Source organism: Prenolepis imparis, unplaced genomic scaffold, assembly GCF_030444845.1.
Source record: "Prenolepis imparis isolate NDT839.2.m4 unplaced genomic scaffold, iyPreImpa1.0 SCAF_1, whole genome shotgun sequence".
Classification (NCBI taxonomy): Eukaryota; Metazoa; Arthropoda; class Insecta; order Hymenoptera; family Formicidae; genus Prenolepis; species Prenolepis imparis.
The window spans coordinates 22,992,111-23,016,454 of NW_028141159.1; the positions used below are offsets into that span (position 1 = coordinate 22,992,111).

The 24,344-nt window shown below is 29.8% G+C and overlaps 1 protein-coding gene and 1 long non-coding RNA gene across 5 annotated transcripts in view; one reads left to right on the plus strand and one right to left on the minus strand.

The window, feature by feature from the left end:
- Positions 1-24,344, plus strand: part of Con (leucine rich repeat protein connectin) — a 165,994-nt gene that overhangs the window by 24,699 nt on the left and 116,951 nt on the right. For 2 of the 3 annotated variants that reach the window (XR_014425415.1, XM_083038957.1), the window contains exon 2: positions 16,646-16,732. The exons of the other annotated variant lie outside the window; for it this stretch is intronic. The gene's annotated coding sequence lies outside the window, so the exon portion shown is untranslated. The remainder of the gene's footprint in view (positions 1-16,645; positions 16,733-24,344) is intronic. 3 annotated transcript variants of the gene reach the window in all.
- The window catches only part of LOC145936627 (uncharacterized), a 137,088-nt gene that overhangs the window by 1,359 nt on the left and 111,385 nt on the right, over positions 1-24,344 (minus strand). The window contains exons 1-3 of one of the 2 annotated variants that reach the window (XR_014425419.1): positions 12,281-12,403; positions 4,551-4,676; positions 3,532-3,963 (exon numbers count right to left, since the gene is read on the minus strand). This is a non-coding gene — a long non-coding RNA (uncharacterized LOC145936627). Of the gene's footprint in view, positions 1-3,531; positions 3,964-4,550; positions 4,677-12,280; positions 12,404-24,344 lie in introns of those variants that run through there. The other variant, XR_014425416.1, reaches the window with a different exon arrangement.

Consider the following 24,344-nt stretch of genomic DNA (forward strand, 5'->3'; position numbering starts at 1 on the left):
TTACTATGTTAATTTTTTTAAATATTAAACCATAAAGTTTATTTTTCAAAAAAGTAACTCAAGATTATTTCAGGTTATCATAAAAGAGACAAATATGTATGCATATATGTGTGTGTACAAAAGTACAAAGTACTAAAAAAAGAATTTGTTAACTTGACTAAACCTTTTAACTAAACTTTTACTATTTTGTTAATTGAACATTACGTTATATTTAATTTAAATATTCCTATATGTTCAATTAACAAAATAATATTTAGTTGAAAGGTTTACTCAAGTTAACACATTTTTTTCTTCCGTGTATCCCTATTATGGACCATTTGGTATTATAAGAATATTTGATTGGCAGAAACATGTGTTATAGATGATATCTATATGAGCGAAAATACCCGTGTATCAACAAGCCTTCTCTCTGTAATCTCGCGATTTTATCGAGTAGGCCGAAAGCATCTTACGCGGCTTTGTGAGTTTAAGCCGTTAATCGTACGTGAAAGAACGAGTTTTCGCGTACGATCCGATTTTCGGTCCGGTTCCGAAAGCCCGAATTTGTTTCGAGATAGCTGAAGTGCTTTCCGCTCGAGTTGATACGGATTTCATATCGTATTGCATTTGTGAAAACTAACCAACTGGTAATGTCTGTCTCGCGGATTACGTTTGCTCGTAATCATAGCAGAATTAATAATTCGCAGTGAATATTACGTTGAACTTTCTTGCAAATCTACATAAGTATATACGAGATAATTGAAGTAGGTACAATATTGTTTTAAAAGATCATTGTAATAACAATTTCGTTTATATTATCCTACGTACGGGATATGTCGGATAAGAAAACGATCGACGGTTAACGTTTCGAGACGTGTGTTATTTCACTTGAAATAATATTACGAGGAATCGCCTTATGTTTAAAGATGAAAAAGACACAGTGAAAATTCCGAAGAAACATTGGCACATTGAAAGCAGGGGGAGAAGTGAATTGGAAATGCAAGAGCGAAATCGTCGCAGGATCTCGAATATAAAGGGTGGTGTAGGGAAAAAGGGAGAGCGGGATCTCTATAAATCTGTATCAAGGATTAAGTTTATGTTATTATGTAGATGCGCAACGGACTGGAAAGAAAGGCGAGAGCGAATCCGATTTTTTAATAATTAATCCTCAATCTCTCTAATCTACACATCGCTGCACAGTAGAATAAATCGTCGATTTATATCTGGCTGGAAACTCGAAAAATGTATATTTTCAAATGAAACAAAGCATTTTATATATAGGATATATTACGTATATTCTATTATAAATAAGATTTTTGTATATTGCTTATAACGCAATAAATTTTAGAAGCTGTTGTTTGTTGCTGAATGGGTTATAACTTTGCACAAACAATTATAAAGAAAACAATATTGTCAATCGAAGTTTAATTTTTATGCTATTATTTATTCTTTTAATTTATATATTATAGGTTTTGTTTACTTTATTTTAGATTTAAAGAAATTTATTCAAAATAGATATTATTTTATAAATGTTTAATTATTTAATTATATTAATAAATTAATATATACTATAGAGAATATAAAAACATTATATCGAGTTTGATGTAAAAATAAATATCAGGATTATATTCTTTGTTAAGTACGTACATTAAGCAAGTAAAATCTGTTACTTTTTACAATTTCTGAAAATATTTTATCTTTTAATACGATAAAAACTATGTTAAATTCGCAAATAATATCGAAAAAGACCTAATATTCATATACACGTGAAAGTTTTAAATATCAAATATCAGAAAAGATTAAATTGAAAACAATTTCTGTAAAATTAAAACATTATTAATTTAATTTTTATAGAAGTCAGAGAATCTCAGTTTTATTTGCAATATAAACTTATATTTAAAACTCATATTTCTAACATTTTTGCTTTATTAAACCATAATTGCAATATGAAGCAATCTTATTGCAATTTGTGCAAATCGCAATTAATCGAGATTATGCCATACAGATATCAGTTAGAATATTGTCATATTGTCATATAGATTGTTAATATATTGCCATATAATTTCAATATATTATCATATATTGTTTATATATCTATAGTTATTTTAAATGTTTATATTTTTATAAATACACAATTCTAAATCACTGCATTTATCTCAGTTGTCAATCCCTTTAAAGCTGTGATTTAAAAAATCTAATATTAAAAATTAGAATTAACAACCAAAAATCCTAAACTTACACATATTTTTATACAAAAAATAATTTGTAAATTGCAATAAAACTTAGTTGTAGGTTTCTTTGGGCGTCAAGAGAAGCATAATCTATATCTAATGCTAAATTCGAAATTAGCAGCCCAAAAAAATCTTTACACAATTTTATTATTACAAAAATTAAAGTAAGAAATGAACTAATAAGAATTAACACTAAGTGCACAAATTAGGCGCAACAGACTTGTCTAAAATCTTTTTAAATCCTACCTGAATCTATATATTCAGAGCTTCTTCGTTTTATTAATTTTATTATTATTTTTTTAAAATTGAAGTTTCATCTGCAGTCTTATATTTACGATTTATTCTACTGTGGATTGCTTAGATTATAAATATATTGCCAAAGTTTGTTATATTGACTATGGATTAAATAGTAAATACCGATTAATTAAATAAAAAGTATTGCATTTATATGTATAATAACTTTAATATGAAAAAATAAAAACAGGCGAAAGGGAAAGAGAGAGAGAGAGAGAGGGGGGAAAGAGAAATACAAAAAAATATAAATGAAAATCTTTGAAAGATGACGATAGTATCTGAAAATATTGACGATTAAAAGTAATAGATACATATATAATTATATCGCTTTATGTACATTATTTAGCATTGCAAAAAGCTCGACCTTTTCTTGCACAGTTCAATAATTCTTTGTCTAGTTGAATCATGGAATTGCATCTAACTAGATTTCATCTAGCTGAATTGTGTTAGGTGCCGAATCGAATCTCTATCGTGTCCGTCGTAAGAAAATAGAACGGTGTTGCGCTCGTGACTCGGAAGTGACGTTGAACAACACTCCGCGGAGGTTCACTTCGAGACAGTCCGCACAAGAACAAATTGCGGAATGGGAGTATGTAATCTAAATTCTCACCGGGGATTTCCGACTATTTGCATGAAACATATATACACATACGTACAAGTATTGCAAAATTTTTGTCATATGGCGAATTATACAGAGGAAAATCCATAATTCCTATCAAAAGTACTATGTATCTTTTTACGAATTAGCCAATAACATTACGCAACAAATTTAAAACTTTTTTTGTGTTTGAATAAAATTAGGTAATTTTGATTAAGGATTTTTTTTATTAATAAAATTAAGGATTTTTTTTATTAATAAAATTAAATATAATATTCTTTATAGTATCAATAAAATTTCTCTTTTTTTCATACATAAAAGTGATATTAATTTACGAAAGATATACATACGTCTAATTTTTAAATCGATAGAGAAGGATTATTAATATATAAGAGAGAAGAATATATAAAAATTAAAATTTTTAAGTAAATGAAAGTGCAATTCTATTCAGATAAAACAAATATAAGAAAAAGATTTCCAACGTTCGTGTTTAAATATATAGGTACAAGTAGACGAACTATAAATTTCTATTCACTTGATACATCCTGGCGTGATATTTCGGTATTGTAGAACATAGATCGCGCGAATATATTAAGCAGATCGTACATGCGAAAATCGTGTTATCTATCATGCGATAAATTTCGGCGGCGGGCGGATGTGTAAAACGGGGGAGTAGCTCTATACGATTATAAATTACCTGTTCGCCATCTCTTTCTGCTAACGAATCGCGCATAATTTGCACCGCCCGTCTCGTGTGTTAAGCGGCGTTGATACTTTTGAATAATAGAGCTTGCATCGACTCGAGAGAGGAAAAGTGCGCAGCGATGTTGCTGGTCCAGAGATGAAACTTGAATTCCCTTCCTGAGAGTATGAAATATTTAAATATATATTCACGTATATTGCCCTTCAAATCGATGCCTGTCATTATTAATGCATATTATTTGATCATTGCATATAAAATATCGCATTTTAAATTGCATAAATTTGTTGCGAATTAGTTCTCCCTAATCAGATTAACGAAAATTAAATTAAATTAAATTAAAAAAATATATTATATAATAGAATTTAGAAAATATATAATAAAAATATATTATATAATAGAATTTAGAAAGAATTTTTACATAATTTATATATAAACATATATAACAATTTTTTCTAAATTCTATCATATATATATTTTAAATTTAAACAAGATGTAAAAGTAAATGATTAATAATAAGTGAAAAAATAAAAATACAAAATTGAGATATATATTTAATATAAGCTTGAAAATATTTTTACGAATTTTATTTTCTGACTGATTTGCTAAACAAGCGGGGAAGACTGCGATTTGTCATGCTTCCAGCATCATTTCGTTTGGAATTTGTGCTATGTATATTTAATACGATTAACGAGAGAATTAAGTATAAAGATGTTATACGACAGCGTGAGAATCGGGGGATACATACGGGCAAACGTCCATTGATCGTCGTCGTTACGTTAATCCTGGCGTGTCGAATTCTTTCACAAGCTAATTAGAATGAAAATTCATTCGTTCCGTTTAGTTTTGAGTTCTAGGGATCTCTCTCGTCTCTCTGAAACAGTTTTGAGTGAGGAATTATTTGAGAGAGAAACGTCAAAAAGAGGCAGAAAGTATCACTGGAAAAATTTTATTGAATAAATAAATTTCCTACGGTATATTTTATATATTTTATTATTAATATTATTATTATTAATTATTTTTTTATTTCTTATTTCGTACGGAGTTGGTTAAATTGTTTCTTAAACGATTCTTTGAAAGGACGATAATTGAAAAGGTCAAGTACCGTCGCGTGTGATTCCAATATTTGCATGGTACTCGGCGGATTTCGGGTTGAGTATTGTGAGTCAATCTTGTCGAGAGAGTTCAATTTATCTTATACGACGAGATGTCGATCGATGTCTGAAATCAGAATTCCACAGAGCACACGATATACGACACCGCTTCAAGGAGAGCTTCGTGATCAAACAACCACAAGATTAAACTCTTGTATCGTAATTTAACTATTTATTACGTGATATATTTGCTTGCTAACAAATTACGTATGTGTGTACCGATTTAATCGAGAAATGCAATTTTAATAGAAAATTGCGTTATAAAAAAAAAACAGTACAATTTTATAATTTAAGAAAAACGCAATATTTTATTGAAAGATTGACTGTAAAAAGGAATTATAAGTATAGAAATTATGTAATTTATAAGATTATTCAGTTAATTTAAAATAAAAATTTTAATAATGTATGTTATATTGGGCCGAGTTCGTAAAAAATTACAAATTTTTATACACTGCAGAATAATTAAATATCAAAATAAGTTATTAAGCCATTTTGTCTTCATACGCATCTAGCTTTAATGAGAGATAATATTGCGGAATGCTACAGTATTTAAATACTTTAAATTGAATTTTAAATTAAATTAAATTTTATTGCATATTATTTCAGTATTTGTAAAAAATTAAAATTTGTTTGTACATTGCAGATTAATTAAACGTCAAAATAATTTATTAAGCCAAATTTTTTTCACACATCTAGCTATATCTGATGAGAGATAATATTGTTACAGTATTAAATACTTTAAATTGAATTTTAAATTAAATCAAATTTTCTTTTATTGCATATACCTATTAATATTTAAATATTTGCGTAATGTATTAAATTAAATTAAATTTTATACGTATTATGGAATATATTGTATATTGAGAACACGATGACTATGTCTTGAAGTTTGCTTCACCCACGGTTTTTGTATTTACATTTCGTTTACAAATGGTGCATTAACCCTCGCGGCATGAATTATGAGAGCATCTCTTCCAGGGCGATCGCAAATTAGTTTCAATTACGTCGAGAATAGGCTTTGATATGATAACAACTAAGCGAGTCATCGCGACGATGCATCATGCTACTATTCTAAGCTTTAGAAAAGCAAACAGCATCTGTACGCTTCTTGAAAAAATTTAATATCTTATTATAATATTTTATTATATATTTCATTACAAATTCTATATTTTTTATTATATATATATTTATTAATATATTTTATATTTTATTTTTTATATTTTAAAGACAATAATCATGACTTTCTTATATGATAACAAATCGAAAAAAACGATTTGTGAATGATTAGAAAACTAGTATGTTAATATATTATTTTAAATATTAATTATATCAATAATTTTCATCTACAGAATGAATACGAAAAAATCTGTAAATATATTATCAAATATATTTTATTATTAAATTTTATTCTTAAATATATCAAGTAATATGCACAGTTTGAAAATTTGTGTTTTCTTGTTAGAAACGGTCCCCGTTAAAATTTTTGCGTTAAATATTTAACACATTCATGTGTTAAATTAACATATTGCTGTTGTGTTAATTGAACTCAAATGTTAAATTATTAAAATAACTGAAAATAAGTGTAAAAATAACACAATGTGTATTTACTTTTAATTTTACATAATAAATATGTTCGATATTATTAGTGACAAGATTTATCTGTTAAAATTTACAGAAAAAAATGTTAATTTTACTTTATAATATAAGTGTGGATGATAAAATGTAAAATTAACAATTTTTTTAGTTAATTTTTACATTAAAACTATGTTAATTTAACACAAAATTTATTTCAAGTTTACTTGAAGTTTGCATTTATTTTATGTTAAAATATTAACACAATATTCGTGTCATCATTTAACATATCCGTATTATGTTAAATTAACACAAAAATTTCTGTGGACCGTTTGGGACATGTGATATTTGTTAAATTTAACACAAATTTTTCAACTGTGTTATTAAAAAAACATGTTAATATTTTTAAAATTATATACATTTAAGAGAATTGATCTGCATAAATGTTTAGAAACATGTATCTTCCAGATACTTTAACGCAAAAATACAAAAGTACCGTAGGTTGAGATTTAAAACAAAACCCTAATATCGATAAAATGTACATTACTTCTGTTCCCCGCGAAAACAAGTCTCTCTCATGGAAATTGATACTCGACTGCAATTACTTGCACATATCTGCGAAACGCGAAACATCGCCGGGGTGTGAAACTGCGGCGCGCGGTCGGTATATCTTTCTGCGACATTAATATGTCGCTCTCGCGCAAGATGTAAATATCGCAATCACGAGCACGCGCACAATACGCGGAACTTAACGGGTAGCCCTCGAAATACGTCCTCGCGCTCTCCTGACACGCCCGAATAGTCGACGCGCGCGGCGAATCCGTGGACACGCGGAGCACATAAATGCATTATTCAGGGAGAGAGAGAGGCAACGCGCTGTGTATACATACATATATGTGTGTGCCATGTGTGTGTGTAGGGCGCAGGGTGGCGGTACTCGCACTCTACCGCATTTGCGTTACTTCCAGAAGATTAAACTTGCATGCGAGCGAGCTATGAAGTATAGTCGCAGACGGCACCGGCCGACATGCGACTTGCTCTCGGACAATGCACCGCTCCGGTTTCGGACGCTGTCGCGCGTTTCTTTTTTTCCTCCTTACAAGGGAGAAGAGGGAGAATCTGACTTTGGAAGGGGTGAGCAGGGGAAACATGGGGGGACAAATTTCGATTTTATTACCCGCCATGAAAACACGTTTGCAAGAGACGTTATATGTCAGAGATACTGTGTTGGAAGATAATTTTTCGTATTAATTTTTTTATAAGTTAAACTGAAAGATATTAAAAAGTATGTTAAGAGAGAAGACGCGTAATTTTTTTTTTTATTATTAGTATTGTATATACAGCGTGTTTCAGGAGGAATGGTCAGCATTCTAGTACATAATTGTATACACATCATTTTAAACAAAAAAGTTTATATAAACATGTGTCCTATTCCAAATGGTTATAAAAATACAACATATTCAGTTTCTTAAGAACTAATATATTTATTAAATTAGAATCAAATTCTATGAAACAATTAAACATTGAATAAGCTTACAATACATTTGAATAATTAATATTAATTAATAAACAATAATTTCAATTAATTAATAATAATTTTGGCATGAGTGAATACAAGGCATTTTAATTACACTAGAAACCAAACATTTTTAATTAACACAGGACTTATCAAATGTGACCTAATGCTTACATTCTTAACCATGATAACAGGAGAGAAACGACAAAAATTTAATATAATTATTTCATAACATTTGGTTCTACTAAAAATAAATGTATTCGTTCTTTTTGAACACGTTGTATTTTTATAGCTGTCTAGAATAGGACTAATGTTTATTAAACTTTTTTGCTTAAAGTGATGCTGACCATTCCTCCTGAAATATACTCTGTATATATGTATAATAATTTTAAAAAAATATGTACCTTCTCTTTATATATTTTTTAATATCTTTTAAATTAACTTATAATAAAAGAAGATTAATATGAAAATTATTTCATTAATATGAAAATTTATATATACATATACAGGGTTCTAAATAAGTGCAACAAATTTTAGGAGATAATTCTTTGTCGAAAATTAAGGAGGGTCTTTTATATAAACATATACTCCTATATCCTTCCCTAAGGAATTACATTCTTCAAAGAGGAAGGTGAAATTTTTCTTTAATTTCTTTTCTCAAATTTTGTTTTTGTTCCACTTTTTTCCAGCATTTACTATAATTTTATTTGCTTTTCTTATTTTAAAATTTAACTTCTCGTAAGTCGAAATCTATGTCATTTAGCACCGTGCTGTGCATGATAATATATTTTAATGTTTTTTTTTGCAAACTATTGATTTTATGAAGAAAATGAAAGAAATAAAAAAAGAAGCAAGCTTTCTAACGCATATTTTTAGATGATCACATTCCGATCTATTAAAAAGTTTTAATAAAAAATTTAATAGGGGTTGCTAATTTTATTCCCATATAACGCGATACAAGAGAATTACAAAAATATTTATAAATATTTTTTTTACTTAGAAAACGTGCACCAAATTTTATTTTCTTAATTTATTATATAAATTATAATTTTCGCGCTTATTTAGAATCACCCTATATATAATATATAAGAGATATGATAAATCTAAGGTATAATAAAACGCTATTAATTTAGAATAAAAAATATATAGAAATATATAGAAAAAATGCGACTTTTGGTAATTTTGTGAGGGGGGGAGGCTTAAAATTATGTCGGGAGAGAGACATAATGTTTATATACGATTATCGCCAATGTGTGCGATTATTCCATTGAAGCTTCCAAATTTGCGTTAAATTTGAAATACCTATGTATTCCGGAAGCGTAACGCGGCTCGCTTTGTTTCGGTAACTGATATCTCGATAACACGTCCCCTTTAACCCATTAACCCAAATAATTGGCGATTCGCCAGGATCGCCGGAGCCCGCATTCAAGGCCTGATGTATCGCCCGAAACCGCGTTAACCCCGCCGCTTAAGACCGATACCTCCGCAACAGCAATTCCATTAAGGACATTCGTAAGCGTAAGCGATTGTTCGCCTGATCGTTGACATCTTAACGTTACGCCCTATGTCACACACAATTCGCAATCAGCATCAACACCGTTTCGGTTTGTCATTACGAAATGTTAGATGGAGAGAGAGAGAGAGAAAGAGAGAGGAGGGAGGGAGAGAGATTCTTATACACATTTAAAAAAAAAAAAAACACTGGAACGAGACTAGTCGTTTCTAATAGTTGAACGCGCAATTTTGAGAAATTTGTAATTAAAGTTGCAAAAAGAGCTATTTTTACAAACTTTGTCACTATTTTACAGCTACAATATGTGACGTGCTAGAGAAGTTTTATTGCAATTAAAATTAAGTATATTGTTACGACTTTCAATCCTGTGTGTGAAAAGGAATTTTCGGTGTCGGTTATGGTTAATAAAACATCCATGGTTAAATATGGGGAAGCTAGCTGTGACTTATTAAGTCACTGACAATTTACCAAATAGCTTTCAATTATTATTTAAATTTAAAGGTTTTTAGGTCGCTGAATAGGTACGAATTCAATATCAAAATTGTCAAACTCAAAATGGATTCAATATATGGCGGATGTCAAATCTTTAAAAATGTTTATATTGCAATTTTTTAACATATTGAATTCATCATTTTTAATTTGACAATTTTGACATTGGACTCGTATTCAGCGACCTAAAAAACTCTTAAGTTTAAATAATAATTGAAAGCATTTTGGGCACAGCTAACTTCCGCAATACAACCCATATTTAACCATGGATATCTTATTAACCATAATTGACACCAAAAATTCCTTTTGAGGGTTGAAAGTCCTAATAACATACTTAATTTTAATTACAATAAAATTTCTCCAGCACGTATTGTAGCTTTAATATGATAAAGTTCGTGGAAAAAGCACTTTTGGCAACTTTAATTGCAAATTTCTCAAAATTATGACGTGATGGAGCAATTTGGAAACCGGTTCAGCATTCAAAAAATGATAAAAACCACTAGTCTTGTTCTGGTAAAAAGAAAGTCATTTTTTTAACAGTGCAATTTTATCTTTATAAAATATTCTTATAAAGTAACACATCCCTTAAGATAAAAAATATTAAAGTCTTTATAAAAATACGCTTTGATTTTTGTGCAAAAAATGTTGTATGTTTAAAACATTTTTTTTTTCCCGGAAAAATGCATGTTGCAAAATTTAGACGCGATCTCGCGACGTGCAGCAATTTAATAGTTATAATATCCCGCGACGGCTTTTATTTGGGAAAATCTCGTTAATTAACCGAAAGTGACACGAATCGCAAGCGGGACGTTGACGATGAATCCACGCGTTCGGAATGATTTATCGTTCTATCTAACAATAAGTATACACCGAGGCACACGTGCAAACTTCGGGTATACGTGCTCATGAATGGATGCTACGGGTCTATATATACTCGCGCGGAGAATTGTTAGATGGAAGTTAATGGGGTAGGAGTGTTTGTGTCATCGGGAAAGCGAGGAGTCGACTCGTCTGGATATCAGACTTCATGACGAGGGTCGAGAAAAGGGCAGAGGAGACGTACATCACGTAATAACGACAGTGATGACAAAGTAATGGAACCGAGACTCGCGAAGGATTTCGCGGGGCTTTTATCATCCGGGGGTTGTAGACGGGGGCTCTCAATTCCACCCTGGATATTTCGGATCACGATGCGCCTAAAGTCGCTTTGCATTCCTTTCGAATCCGATCGATATTCGCTCTTTGTTCACAGGGTGACCTGAAAGAGCCTCGGGTCATACATATACAGTATTATTTACTATTTATATTCGGATACAGTTGATTTTTTTAACAATGTACATAAATTTTAAATATGAGAGTATCGGTTTTTTTTTCAGACTGCGAATTAAAATTTTCGAAACTGTAAATTTGTTTTTTATGAAGCGGATCAGTAAAGCAGCAACGTCGCTATTTTCCGCTCATTATAATTTGACAAGTGTATTGATTATGCATGCGGAGTTACGAAAACATACATTGACAATTGCATAAATATTTTACGTCACGATGTGATTTACGTTTTGGATTTAGATCAATTTGACATATATACAAACACAATTACTACTATTTTATTTCTAATCAAATGAAAGCATAATTTATAGAATTTTTAAACTAGGAATACCTACTTGTATACTTTGTGTACAAAGAGATTGCAAAAGTAAAAGATAGGGAGAGTAATTAAAGTAAACACTAAATTCTAAATTATTAATAAATTCCAAAAACAAAATGACACAAATTGTTGAGTAAATAAATTTGTTTAATTTTACAAAATTTTTGTAACTGTTCTATTATTAAATTAATTTTTTGTATTAAATTTTTATTATACTATTCAATTGTGCAGTAAAAAAATTTTTTGCTATTTCCTGAATAAAATCTAATATATTAAAAAAAATTGTAGGATTATTTTATGAAATTTTATATCCATGAATCTTTAATTAAATAATTTAAAACTTGTCAAACATTTAAAAACTGTAATTTCTTCATTTAAGAAAAAATTGAACATTATGATATAAAACAAAGTTTTTTTTTAAAACAAGACCAAATTTTTTTGCAAATTAATTTTATTACTTTCTCTCTGGTCTTTCTCAAAAATTAGCACGATAAATTTTCTATAAAATTTTTGCTGTGAAAACCTTAATAAGACTAGTTATTAGAAAATCCTTTCCTCTCTCTGCAGAGAGGGGAGAGAAAGAGCTTACCCTTCCATTTTCCTCCTATTATCACCTACTTAGGTTCCCTGATGGGTGAATCATCCTTCGACTATACCGTTTCCGAAAACTTTGCCTGTAGTAGTAGTGTTCCGGGTGTAAACATCATTCCCTAGTTCATAACTTGATAACTTGATAACTTGATAATATCTCGCCTATTATCTGCAAGATACCGAATAAATTTAAGAGCTTAGAATTCTACGGCTTTTGTTACAGTTCTCTCGGATCGATCTTAGCCGATTCAAACAGTTAGTTACTTCGAAGTGAAAGATCCATATAGGATGCATAAAATAATTTATTTAATTTCTTTTCGTGTCTTTGTAACACTATAATATAGAACTTACTATAAGATTCCTCTTTTTTCATAGAATAGAGCCGCGTCTTATTATACTTTTCTCCATAATTTTTTGGATAGTAATAAAATTTAAGACGAATATATATATCTAATACAAAGAAAATTATAATTTTTTAAGAAAATATTTTTTTAAATAATATAATTAATTTTATATATAAATAATTAACAATTAATTGCATTATTTAGTAACAAAATTAACTACATGTATAATTAATATTTATTTTGTTACCGAATAAAATTTCTTATTTAAATATTTCTGTTTACTTAAAAAAAAATTGTAATTTTTTTTATTTAAAAAGTTTATTAAAATTAAATTTAATAAACTAAATGTTTATATATAAAATAATATTTATAATAATTTTAATAAAATTGTTGATATACTAGACGGAATACATTCGTAGTTGAGAAGAATACAAATCGTTGAAAAGATATTCCTTCGTAGATCTGACTCAGCAGTTTATAACTTGCAAGTCGCGACTGTCGGATTCGATTTAACAGCAAAGCTCGATTTCTTGACAGAGAGGGCTAGCAAAGAAGAAAACGGCGCCACGATGCTAGGAGACGCCATTTTATCTGAATTCCCGAAAAAGTGTTTTATACTTAGGAAAAATCAATTTTTTTCGTCGTTTTTTTACTGACAATATATCGATAAAATATTTATTTCTATTTCATTGAACATTGTACATCACTGTATAATTTATTGGAATTAATGCCAACAATAGCAATCGAAAAGGTAATCAGGTGGAAAAACCATTCATGGCGCATTATAGTATTTTAAGATATCAAATTTGAAAGCTATTTATATGTACATGCAACTTGATTAAACAACCGTCGCGTTAATAAACTGATAATGTATGCGGACTGTAATACTTACTCCTCTTTTCTAGAACTTGTTTAACTTTTATCGAATTAACTGGAACAAGCTAAGAATTCAAGAAAAGATATGAAAGAGAGAAAAGTTTTATTTTAGATTTTGTATAAGATTATATATAAAAATATATCTTATTATATGTATTATATATTATTACATATATTATTATGTATTATATATATATATATTATATATAATGTATAAGATTATATATGTATATACATATAATATATTTTATATATATGTATAACATTTTATTGAGAGAATTTTAATAAATTTACAACAATAATTCGTAAATAAATAATACATTTATTTATGAATTATTATTGTAAATTTATTATAAAATTCTCTCAATAAAATGTTATACATATATATAAAATATATTATATATACAATACAATCTTATACATTATATATAATATATATAATACATATAATATATATATATATATATAATAATACATAATAATATATGTAATAATATATAATATATAATACATATAAGATATATTTTTATATATATTCTTATATAAAATCTAAAATAATACATATATATAAAATTAAGGAACAGTATGAAGCACAATTTTAGAGAATATTCGTTTTTGAACGCAACATACAATTTTTGTAACATATTGCACTCCATGAAACAAATTAATATAAAATGACACTGCATTTAGCAATGAAGAGAGTGTTGTAGCATAACATTTGTCAGCTTTTTTTGGAAATCTCCAGTGATTGAACACTTCATGTGTCGCCTCGATGTACTTAAATTGATTTAAGAGAACCTCGGCAGTGAATCATGCGATGGTCCTCTATCATCGATCGATATTAATGTTCGGAAAAAAATCCTAGGGTGGACGATATAATAAATCAGAAACTCACTTTTGAGAGGCAAGTGTGTTCATGTATTATACACACGCATACATACAGACAGACAGACACATTCGTCTATTTTCTTTCTCTCTCTCTCTTCCAATGAAACGAGAGCGTTTAACTGCATTCTACTAAATAATAGTTTATGAACCGCGATGTCGGTCCCGCAAAAGATTTAAGAACGGTAGTAGTTTAGGAGACAGGAGAGTTCCAGGGGTGATTCGCTCCGTGAGCTCCCTAATTTCTATTTCCGCCATGACGTCACAATTCTTTCTCTCCTTCCCTCAAGCGTCGTAGAAGCTATTACGTGATTGTGACCGAGGGTGACCTTCGTGATCCGTGACGATGGCGTGCAGAGATGCAATATAAAATATAAAATCAGATAAAATATAATTCAAAAAAAATATATACATTATAAAAAAATATAGAGGAAAATATGCTAAATTGTACCCCCTAAAGTAAATATTAAAATTGCCATAAAACTAGCAAAGAAATGACAAATTTTTGTATTCATTTGAAACTATGATTGTTTGTCAACTATATACGCTGAAGTAACACAAATTTATTATTGTTTCATATCGCAAATTAAAAATTAAATATAAGTAATATTTAGTATGATTTACAATACCGGTTTGCTATAAATTGTACTCATGAGTTTTTAAATTGTACCTCTAACAATAAAGTTAAAAAATTGTAACAAAAATGAAGTTTCATACAAAAGTTCTCAGTCTGCAACAAAACGTATCTATAAAAATGTCATATTTATAAATTATCATAAATTCTCTTCAAAAATTTAATAAAAGTACTTTTTCACACAAAAATATAAATAAGTATTACCTTAATAATAATTATAAAACTTGATAATATTTTCTTTAGTTGTCCATGTAAATATAAAGAAAAGAACTAATGCTTAAGCAAAAAAAAATTAATTTAGTAAATCGTACCAGTACGATATAGGAAAAAGTTAGTGGTACGTTTTACCGAATTTCCATTGCTTTGTGAAATTTGTGAATAAAAAAAATAATCATAAAACATTTTGCCAATTTTTTAACGCTTATATATACAAAATTAAATAAGATAAAAAATGCTTTTATAATAAGTTGATTTGCTTAACTTTCTCAATGTTAGGCACAGAGTGCCGAATACTATATGAAAATCACACAAAATAAATTTATAGACGTCACTCGTCAACACATGAGGAGGAAACAAACATTGTATTCGAGTGAGGCTATATAGCTGCGATATAACAGCGTTAACACCTTAAAATTTTAACTCTGTTTAAGAGATACAGTAGAAGTACGATTTAATTAACGATACAATTTAGCATACTTTCCGATATAAATTAAAAAAATATATATATGTGTATAATATAAAATTAAAAAAAAAAACACTAAAAAGGTTGCGCATTATATGATCAAAATTCACCAGTACTATCGAAATGTTTGAGTTTATCTCTCGATTATCTGGCCTTTTAGTTCCTAAATTTGCGTCGTCGCGAGAAGCCAATTTCCGCGGTTATGAACGATGCTCGATTCTATCGGTCGATTAATTATTCGCACTCGTAATTTGATATTCTGCGCGCACGGGCCAATATTCGCGCATAGCCGCGAAATAACAACCGAATGGTTTCCATGAACAACAAATCGAATTAATGTCGCTACGGCGATTAATGTAGCAGTTTTGTTACAGGAATAATGCATAGAGCTTCTAATAATATAGCAATAATTAGTTAAAATCGAGCTTGTGCAAACAATTAAAATATTTTAAGATATCGCGAAATAGAAATTTCGATATAAAGAACTAGCAATTAACAAAATGGCGGAACCACATCGCGTTTTATTAAACTCGAGATCGAAACAACCACGAAGTTTTCATTATTTGTTTTTGAATTTTTGTTTATTTGCGAAATTATACGAGACGCGAAATGAAAATTTCGTTGCGTACACTATGCTTCCCATTATTGATGATCAATATTCATTTTATTTATTGTAACTTTCAGCAAAATCAATTTTGTGTGCGCTTTTCTTCTTTATAAAGTATTTTAAAATTGGAAATTGCTTTCAATTATCAACTAATTAATTATATTAATTTAGCTTTATTCTGTAACTATAATGTTAATTAATTATATTAATTTAGCTTCATTCTGTAACTATTATTAATTTTAAAATTGGATTTATGTAGCTTTATTTAATTTTGTTAACTTTGTTAATTAATTATTAATTTCCGTAATTTTATTTGTGTTTTTTTTTTTTCCCAGGAAATTCAGTGATTACGTTCTGTGGTATAAAAAATCGGTCGTTTCTGCAGTCATCAGTGGAATCTGGAGCGCAAGTCTACGATTTTGGTGAGTGATAAATTATTATTTTATATAAAATCATAGAAAACATATAATATATAAAATTGAAAGATTTAAAAATTTCGACCGACGACGGGAGGAATATAAATTTTACGTCTCTTCATTAAGTAAGAAAAGTGATTTAAATTAATCGCGATATAATTTGGATCGCAATTATTTAAGCCGAGAGAGAAGAAGCCAGACTTGGACGTTGTTCAAAAAGTGTTTATGTTTATTTCGGTATATACGATTAAATACAACGTTGAGGGGTTTTGTTCCTCGTTCCCTTCGATTCCTCGTCGGTTCCCATTATTGTTTTCCGGCCGTGGACACGGCCGGGTCGCAGAGGAAAAGAGCCGACATCTATTTGGGAAAAGCGGATGAAACATCTGGCCGAGGAAATTTAATTTCTAAGCTTTAGCTCTCTCTGTGCGCTCACTTAGCGCTAATTTCTTGCTTTTTGTAACTCGATAAAAATCGACGGCCCCTTGTTACGACTCTCTCTCTCTCTCTCTTTCTCTCTCTCTTTCTCTCTCTCTCTCTCTCTCTCTCTCTCTCTCTCTCTCTCTCTCTTCCTCTCGTTCTCTCTCTCCCTTTCTTACTTAGTCTCTTGTGTCAGAGAGAAAAAAAGGTCGAAAAGACGATAACGTTCCTCGGTTCCTTTTCACTCTGATTGGAAATGTTTGTCTCCACATCGATCTATGATCCAAGCGTGCCCCTCGTTCGTTCTCCTCCTCCACCTCCTTAAGCCATCAGAATTTTTCTCGTACTCCGAAAAGCTCTTTTCTCTCGAGAACGCTTCGATCAGTCGTAGAAAAAAAACTTGTCAACTCTTCCTCTGTGTCTCCTCTCTCTCTCTTCTTTTTTCTCTCTTTTTTTTTTAACGTTTATTGGCGGTTCCTGTTGAAAGCCCCGAGACGAAAGCGTAAAGGGGGGAAAGAACGAGGGCGGAATGGAAATAGAAAAGAGGAAAAAGATTATGTTTGAACTTATTTGTGTGAAGTTTTGTAGAAACTACACGAGTGCCGTGCGATCAATTGAAATGATCGCGAATGTCCTCGTCTCCGTTTTGTTGTCTTCGGTTTCTGTTTCGGTCTGTCCGGATCTTCATCTAGCGCGTCGCGCTTCACTGCGTTAACAGAATATAGAAGTTTTGCTCTATTTTATCGAATGAAAAAGAAAGCAAAAAAAGAAAGGATTATACATAGAAGTAGGTATTAAGTTCAAAGTTTTCAATAATTTTCCGAATAAATAATCAAAATTAATTACACATAGAATTAAATATTATAATATATCTACATTTATATGCGCGATTGAATTAAATCATGTCTGATCAGAGATTGTATCAGATACTTTTTACAGAGAGAAAATAGCAATTTATATTTTTCTGAGATCCTTTTAAACGAAGCTAGAAGACGTGAGATATTGAAAAACCAAACCGTCGAGAAGAATGCATTTATTTTCACGTGAGAGTGAGAAAAAGATTAGAAATCGTTAATCCTAAAGCGTTGTTTGCATATGGCAAGTCAAGATAAAAAACAAAAAAGAGAAGATAGACTTCCAAAGCAAACGATATAAGAAGAAATCAATTTGTCCCCGTGGGTGATCTCTTTTGAGAGCGTTTAGGGTGAATTTCACGAGGCAGTCATCTCTAGCGAGATTCCTCTATTTCCTTTTACATCCTCTCCTTCCTCTTTGCAATCTCTTTAAATCGCCGTTTTCTTTAATAATCTGAAGGAGTCATCGCTTCCCGTCTAATGTCTTTGTCATGTTGACCGTCGACAAATCGCTCTTTGATATAAGCGAACTGTTCCATTCTTTCCATGCGTCACCCCTATTCTCCCTATACCTTATTCTCTCATCATTCACCCGCTTCTGCCATGCGTATGCATCGTCATTTCTCTTTAGTTCGCCCGAAACTTTCTTTCGCATCGAGAGAGAGAAGGGAAACGGAAGAAAACGTCGGAACGAGGGAGCAAATGGCGGGCAGGGGTTGATATCGCGCGTATCCGCCGCAAAAAGTCTCCACCTCGCTTCCAGAAGGCAGCAAGCAAGAAATCAGTAGTGGGCGAATGGCTGGAATTAGATTCTGCTCGTGTGCGGGCATCCTCTTCTTTTTCCCTTTGATTCCTCTCTCTCTCTCTCTCTCTGTTCCGGGGCGGAGTGTTTAAAGCCCGTGAAATGGGCCGCCTTGCTCCCTCTTCTCTCTCCCCTCGTTTCCCTCGTCTCGGTTTGCCGATTTCCTCCGTTTCTCTCCCTTTCGCTTTCGCTCGCCCTACAAGGGCTGAACTTGGACGTAAGGGATTCTCCTCGCTAATGGTTGGTAGTTTCTCCCGAGGCTCGAGGCTCTTTTTTTTTTTAGGGGCGGGAGGGAGCTCGCGCGGTTGCCGAAAATTTTAATTGCCGTCGGTTGGAACTTGGCTCTTTATCACGTGCACATATTACTCAATGTTCAAGTTATACAGAAAGTTTCCCCAAAAGTTTTGCGAGCACATCTTTAGATTTCTTTAACTGCGGGCAAGAAATATTAAAGGAAACGACTCATTAGCAAACTAAAAAATTTTGTGTATATATATATAGGGTATTCCATTTTAAATAACACATTGCTCTCTATTTTTCGAAAATCAAGATTACTTCTACTGCAAAATGTTTCATACAAAAGTTGTAGAATTTTAAGGGGATGTCTTGTCATAATTTTATTCCAGGAGGAAACACTTTTTCGAGAGATTTTTAATTACTATTTTAAACGGAACCATCATAATTTTCTTACATAAATCGATTCCTCGTAATATTTGATGTAAAAAATTGCAATTCAAAAAATAACAATGCGTTATTTAAAGTGGGATACCCTGTATATGTGTGTGTTTGCGCACACGTGCGTAATTTGTAAATGTTGTGAATTTCTCATGTGCAGATAAAGCGGGTTAAATTAAGTAGAAAATACCCCTATATTGTTTTGCGATCTTTGCAATAATTATGGAGAAATTAATTAAAAAAGATTTACATCAAATTACGCGGCTAGAAAAGACACGCTTAACTTTAGGCGGATTGGTCGATCTTTTTTAATTAATTTTTTATTAATTATATTGTGGAAATTACAAAACTGTAGAGGACTTTCCTACTCGGTTTATCTTGTTCTATTTGTACACGAGAGGTTGGGCGATTATTATCGAACTGTATATTTAAACATATTATACTTTTATATATTATCTATATTTTATTATAATTTATTTATGCAATTTAAATTTTATATAATCTGTTTTTTTTCTACGTATTAAATATATTTTTTTAAACTCTCCAAAATATCAATTCGCATAATAAAAGATTAAATTTGTCGATTTAAACTCAGTCAGTTAACCGGAAAATAATCGCTAACAAGTCTACTGGATAATCTAAATTTTTCGAAAATTGTTTTATGAATTAATTCCAAGTTGACAAGCCAAAAAATAAGCATTATGTTTGCTTGGATTTCGCTCCGCCAGTTTATTTAATATAAAATATGCAGGAAACGAAAACTTCCGATAACAACTGCTATTTTTAGGTAAAAAATGTATCGTGTTTATTTGTGCGGTACATTTATCGGAAATATTTTCATTTTTGATTCGTTGAAACATTATTATTTTTTTAGTGAATTTGCATATTCAAGCAACAAGTTTTCTTTATTAGAGATCTTCTAAAAATTGAAACATTCAAATATTCTAAAAAGTATAATAATTTATTATATTTAATAGTGTTATTCTATCATTTTTTAAATATGTGTGTGCATATAAAAAAATATATAAATTCTTTCTGTTATTTTAATTACTTATAAGGAAATTAAGTCGTTTTTAAATATACCTATATAAATAAAATTTGTTTTAAATTGGTATTTTTTCTTGCTGTTATAAAATTACAATCAGCGTACAAATTATGTGAACATTTGTTCATAGAACCTTTAGAAAGGGGAAAAATGCGGCGATATTCCAGTCACATGTAGTGCAATATACTATGCATCGATCGAATCGCAAATAGAAACACAGTTGCTAAATCGGGCAAAAGTAGCTATCAAGTACTACGAAACACTTTCGTCATCATTATTGCGCGATATAGACGTCACAGGTTATAAGTATGTAACAGAAATCGCACAAAATATTGCAATACCGATTGGGGAACGGAACGATGTGGAATAAATATTCCACACCCGGGAAGAGAGAGAGTTATACAGCTATAGCTGGGTTGTAATCCCTAACGAACCGAAAATATCCATATTTCCACGCGATCGGCAAAGCGTCGAAACGTCGTTTCCTCCATTAGTGAATCGAACCGATATCACGGATATCGTGAAAGTCGAACACCAGAGACCAACGATTGAAGCGCGAACAATATTGTTGAAACCGGAACAATAGTGTAATCGACTAGAAGGCAGAATCTCCGTTATCGGAAGCTCCATTATTCGGATGTCCAACCATTTCAATTTTTCAATATATATTCCATGTTCCGTTATCCAAATAAAATACCTTCTTGCTGAATATCTCTTTTCTCGTTGAAACAGGAATGCTTTGTGCAATATTTATTTTCTAGAAATGAAGAAGAGAGAGATAAGAGATAGAGAGGGGGGAGGGAAAGGAAGGGAGAGAAAAGTATATCTCTTTATTTTTTTGACACCGGAAAAAGAGTTAAGATAATTTTAGGCATGTGTAAATAATAAATAGTTTAATCAATTTTATGGGACTTTTACGCTCTTAAATTAATTTTTTTTATAATATTATTGTGTAATACGTTAAAGTGACATGATTCTTTTATAAAATATGCATTAATTTTAGCTGTAAAACATTACCGATTTTTCAAGTTAATTTTTTGAAAATATGGATAAGGAAAAACTCGTTTATATAATATTACTAAAATTAAAACTTTAAAATCGGATACAATATTATATATGTATATAAAAACAATAATATAAATAATGAAAGTCATTTAATATGAGTCATATTTAATATTGAAAAATTTATTATCTGAAATATAAAATTGAAGCTCGTTTTTTATATTTTTAAATATTTTTAAATTTAATTTTGCAATATTTGAATAAATAAAATCGTGAAAATTGCTTCATATTCTGAAAAACGTGAAGTCTATTATCAAATTTATTACATACATATACCTATACATATATACGTCTTAAAAATTACGTCCCGAAGATTAATTAATTTAAAACTGACGATACAATAGGTAGACTCGAGAATACAGATTTTTTATTCGCGGTTGCGCGAATGAGTCGCTAATTTGCGAGGACATGTATAAGGGAGAAAAACAAATTTGATGTTTGTTTCCTCTTTGTGTGTACGTGTAAACAGCGAAAAATACGAAAGGTAAGTAATTACACCGTAATTATCCCCGATGAAGAGACCGCGAACTGATGGGGAATTGTGCGCCTGCAAGATAGGATATGTATATATATATATATATATATATATATATATATATATATATATATATATATCTCTATAGCTTCGTAGTTATACACGGGATTATCCGTCGTTTGACTCGTCAAGTTATGCAAATCCACAGAGACGCGCGTATGCCGAATTAATATTCGACGACATTCAACTGTTCAGCGGATATAGTTTTGTGCAGTTGTTTTGCATAGATGATATTGAAATTATCTGGATAAAGATAAGATATAAGATATATAAAATTTTAACTTATATAGATATTAACATATAAAAATTATTTATCTCAAGTTTATCTAGATAATAGATAATATTATAAAGCATTTTATTTATATAATAGGTATTAAGATTACGTTGCTTTAAAAATAAATAAGAAAAAAATGAAAACTTTTTTTTATAATTGTATTTATAAATCATATTTATTTTTCGAAAGCAGAAGCTTTTTAAACGTGTTATCTGACAAACGATTTCTACGTGATACATACAGTTGTTTACAATTAAAAAGCTATATTATCTATTAAATTATGTATCTGAATACAGTCATTATCTTAGATAATTAGATAAGGCAAATTTAAGACACATTTTTTCATCTAAGATAAAGATGTAGATAATTCCTATAATTATCTAGATAAAGATGAAATAATGCAGTTGCTTCATCTAAATGATTATTTAGATAACAGCAAACATTGGTTTCATGATTTTACGATAATAATAAAAATGGCACCATTTATTCTACTTTCGAAATATAGCACGCATATGTGCTATAATTGGCTGCAAAAAGTTTATCTATTTAATCTTTATGTTAAATAAAGTTAGGAATATATAATAAATTATGTCGCATTTTGATTTAAATGTAGGAAATTTAGTTCTTTGCGCTTCGCAGATTTTTGCGCGACGTTGACAGTTATTCATTTTGCATGTCATTTCGTGAATACATGATGTTTGATGTAATAATCCCATATACATTAAATGTGCACATAAATTCCTGGGATTTTTTTAGGCGACTTTGTTTATATGTATTAATAAGAAACAATGCAAACCTTTTCTAATCAAAGTATTTTATATTAAAGACGTTTCTTACACGGTTGCTAGGCACAATATGTAATTAAACTTTAGATCAGAACATGAAGTAATGAGAGCTAGATGAAAAGTAATAAAACGCAATAAATTTGTCTTGAAATTTTTATTTGATTTGAGCATTTCGATCCTTCTTTTCTTTGAACCATCTTCAATAGATCAATTGACAAAAAAATTCATGCGTCTTTCTCATCTCCGTAATATGTCTTCAAAGCAATCGAAGACGAGATGAAGAACAAAGAGCGAAAAACGCGTACTTTATGACCTCAGCGATATACAAACTTAGATTTGAGATAAAATTTAATTTAATTTAAATTTTAGAAATTTAGAAAATATTGAAATATAAAGCTGGTTTTTTTGTAAAATATTATAATACCCAAAATCAACATCATAAACCACCATTAGATATTGACGCTGCAAAAATAGAAATTAAATATATATAAAAAATAGTAACACGGTATTAATATAATAATTTAATAATATAATAATAATTTAAAAAAACAAATATAAAAGATGGTAACACATACAAATAACATATTGTAAAACAGGAAACAGAATTCCGTTTGTGTCTACAATCCCGATCAACAGTTACGGTTGTTTATGTCCTTTTGCCTACAGCTTTGATTGCCTATAGAGAGATTGTCTACAAATATTATTGTACATATGTAATATTAAAACAGTATGTTGTATCGTTATATGTGTAGGTGTGCATACACATGACATTATTGCGCACATATATATTGCACACGACATATATTGCAAATATTACTGCATACATATGATGATGTATGCAATAATCACAAAATGATATGAACAGAGTTATTGACAATCGGAACTACAAGCAAATAGTGCTCTCCTTAATAAAACTATTATACATACTATTATATAAATAGAAATAATTTTCTTGTGTGTGTGTGTGTGTGTATAATTTTATTTAAATTAAACAATTTTTTAAATAATTTTGTCAATTAAGTCAAAATACTTTGAATAGATATTCGAAATAAAACTTTCAAAGCCAATTAGTTTAGCACTAGGAACACAAAGAATTGAAGGTGAAAGAGAATTAAAAGATATTCATTTTATATATCAATATATCTATATTTTTATATAATAATATA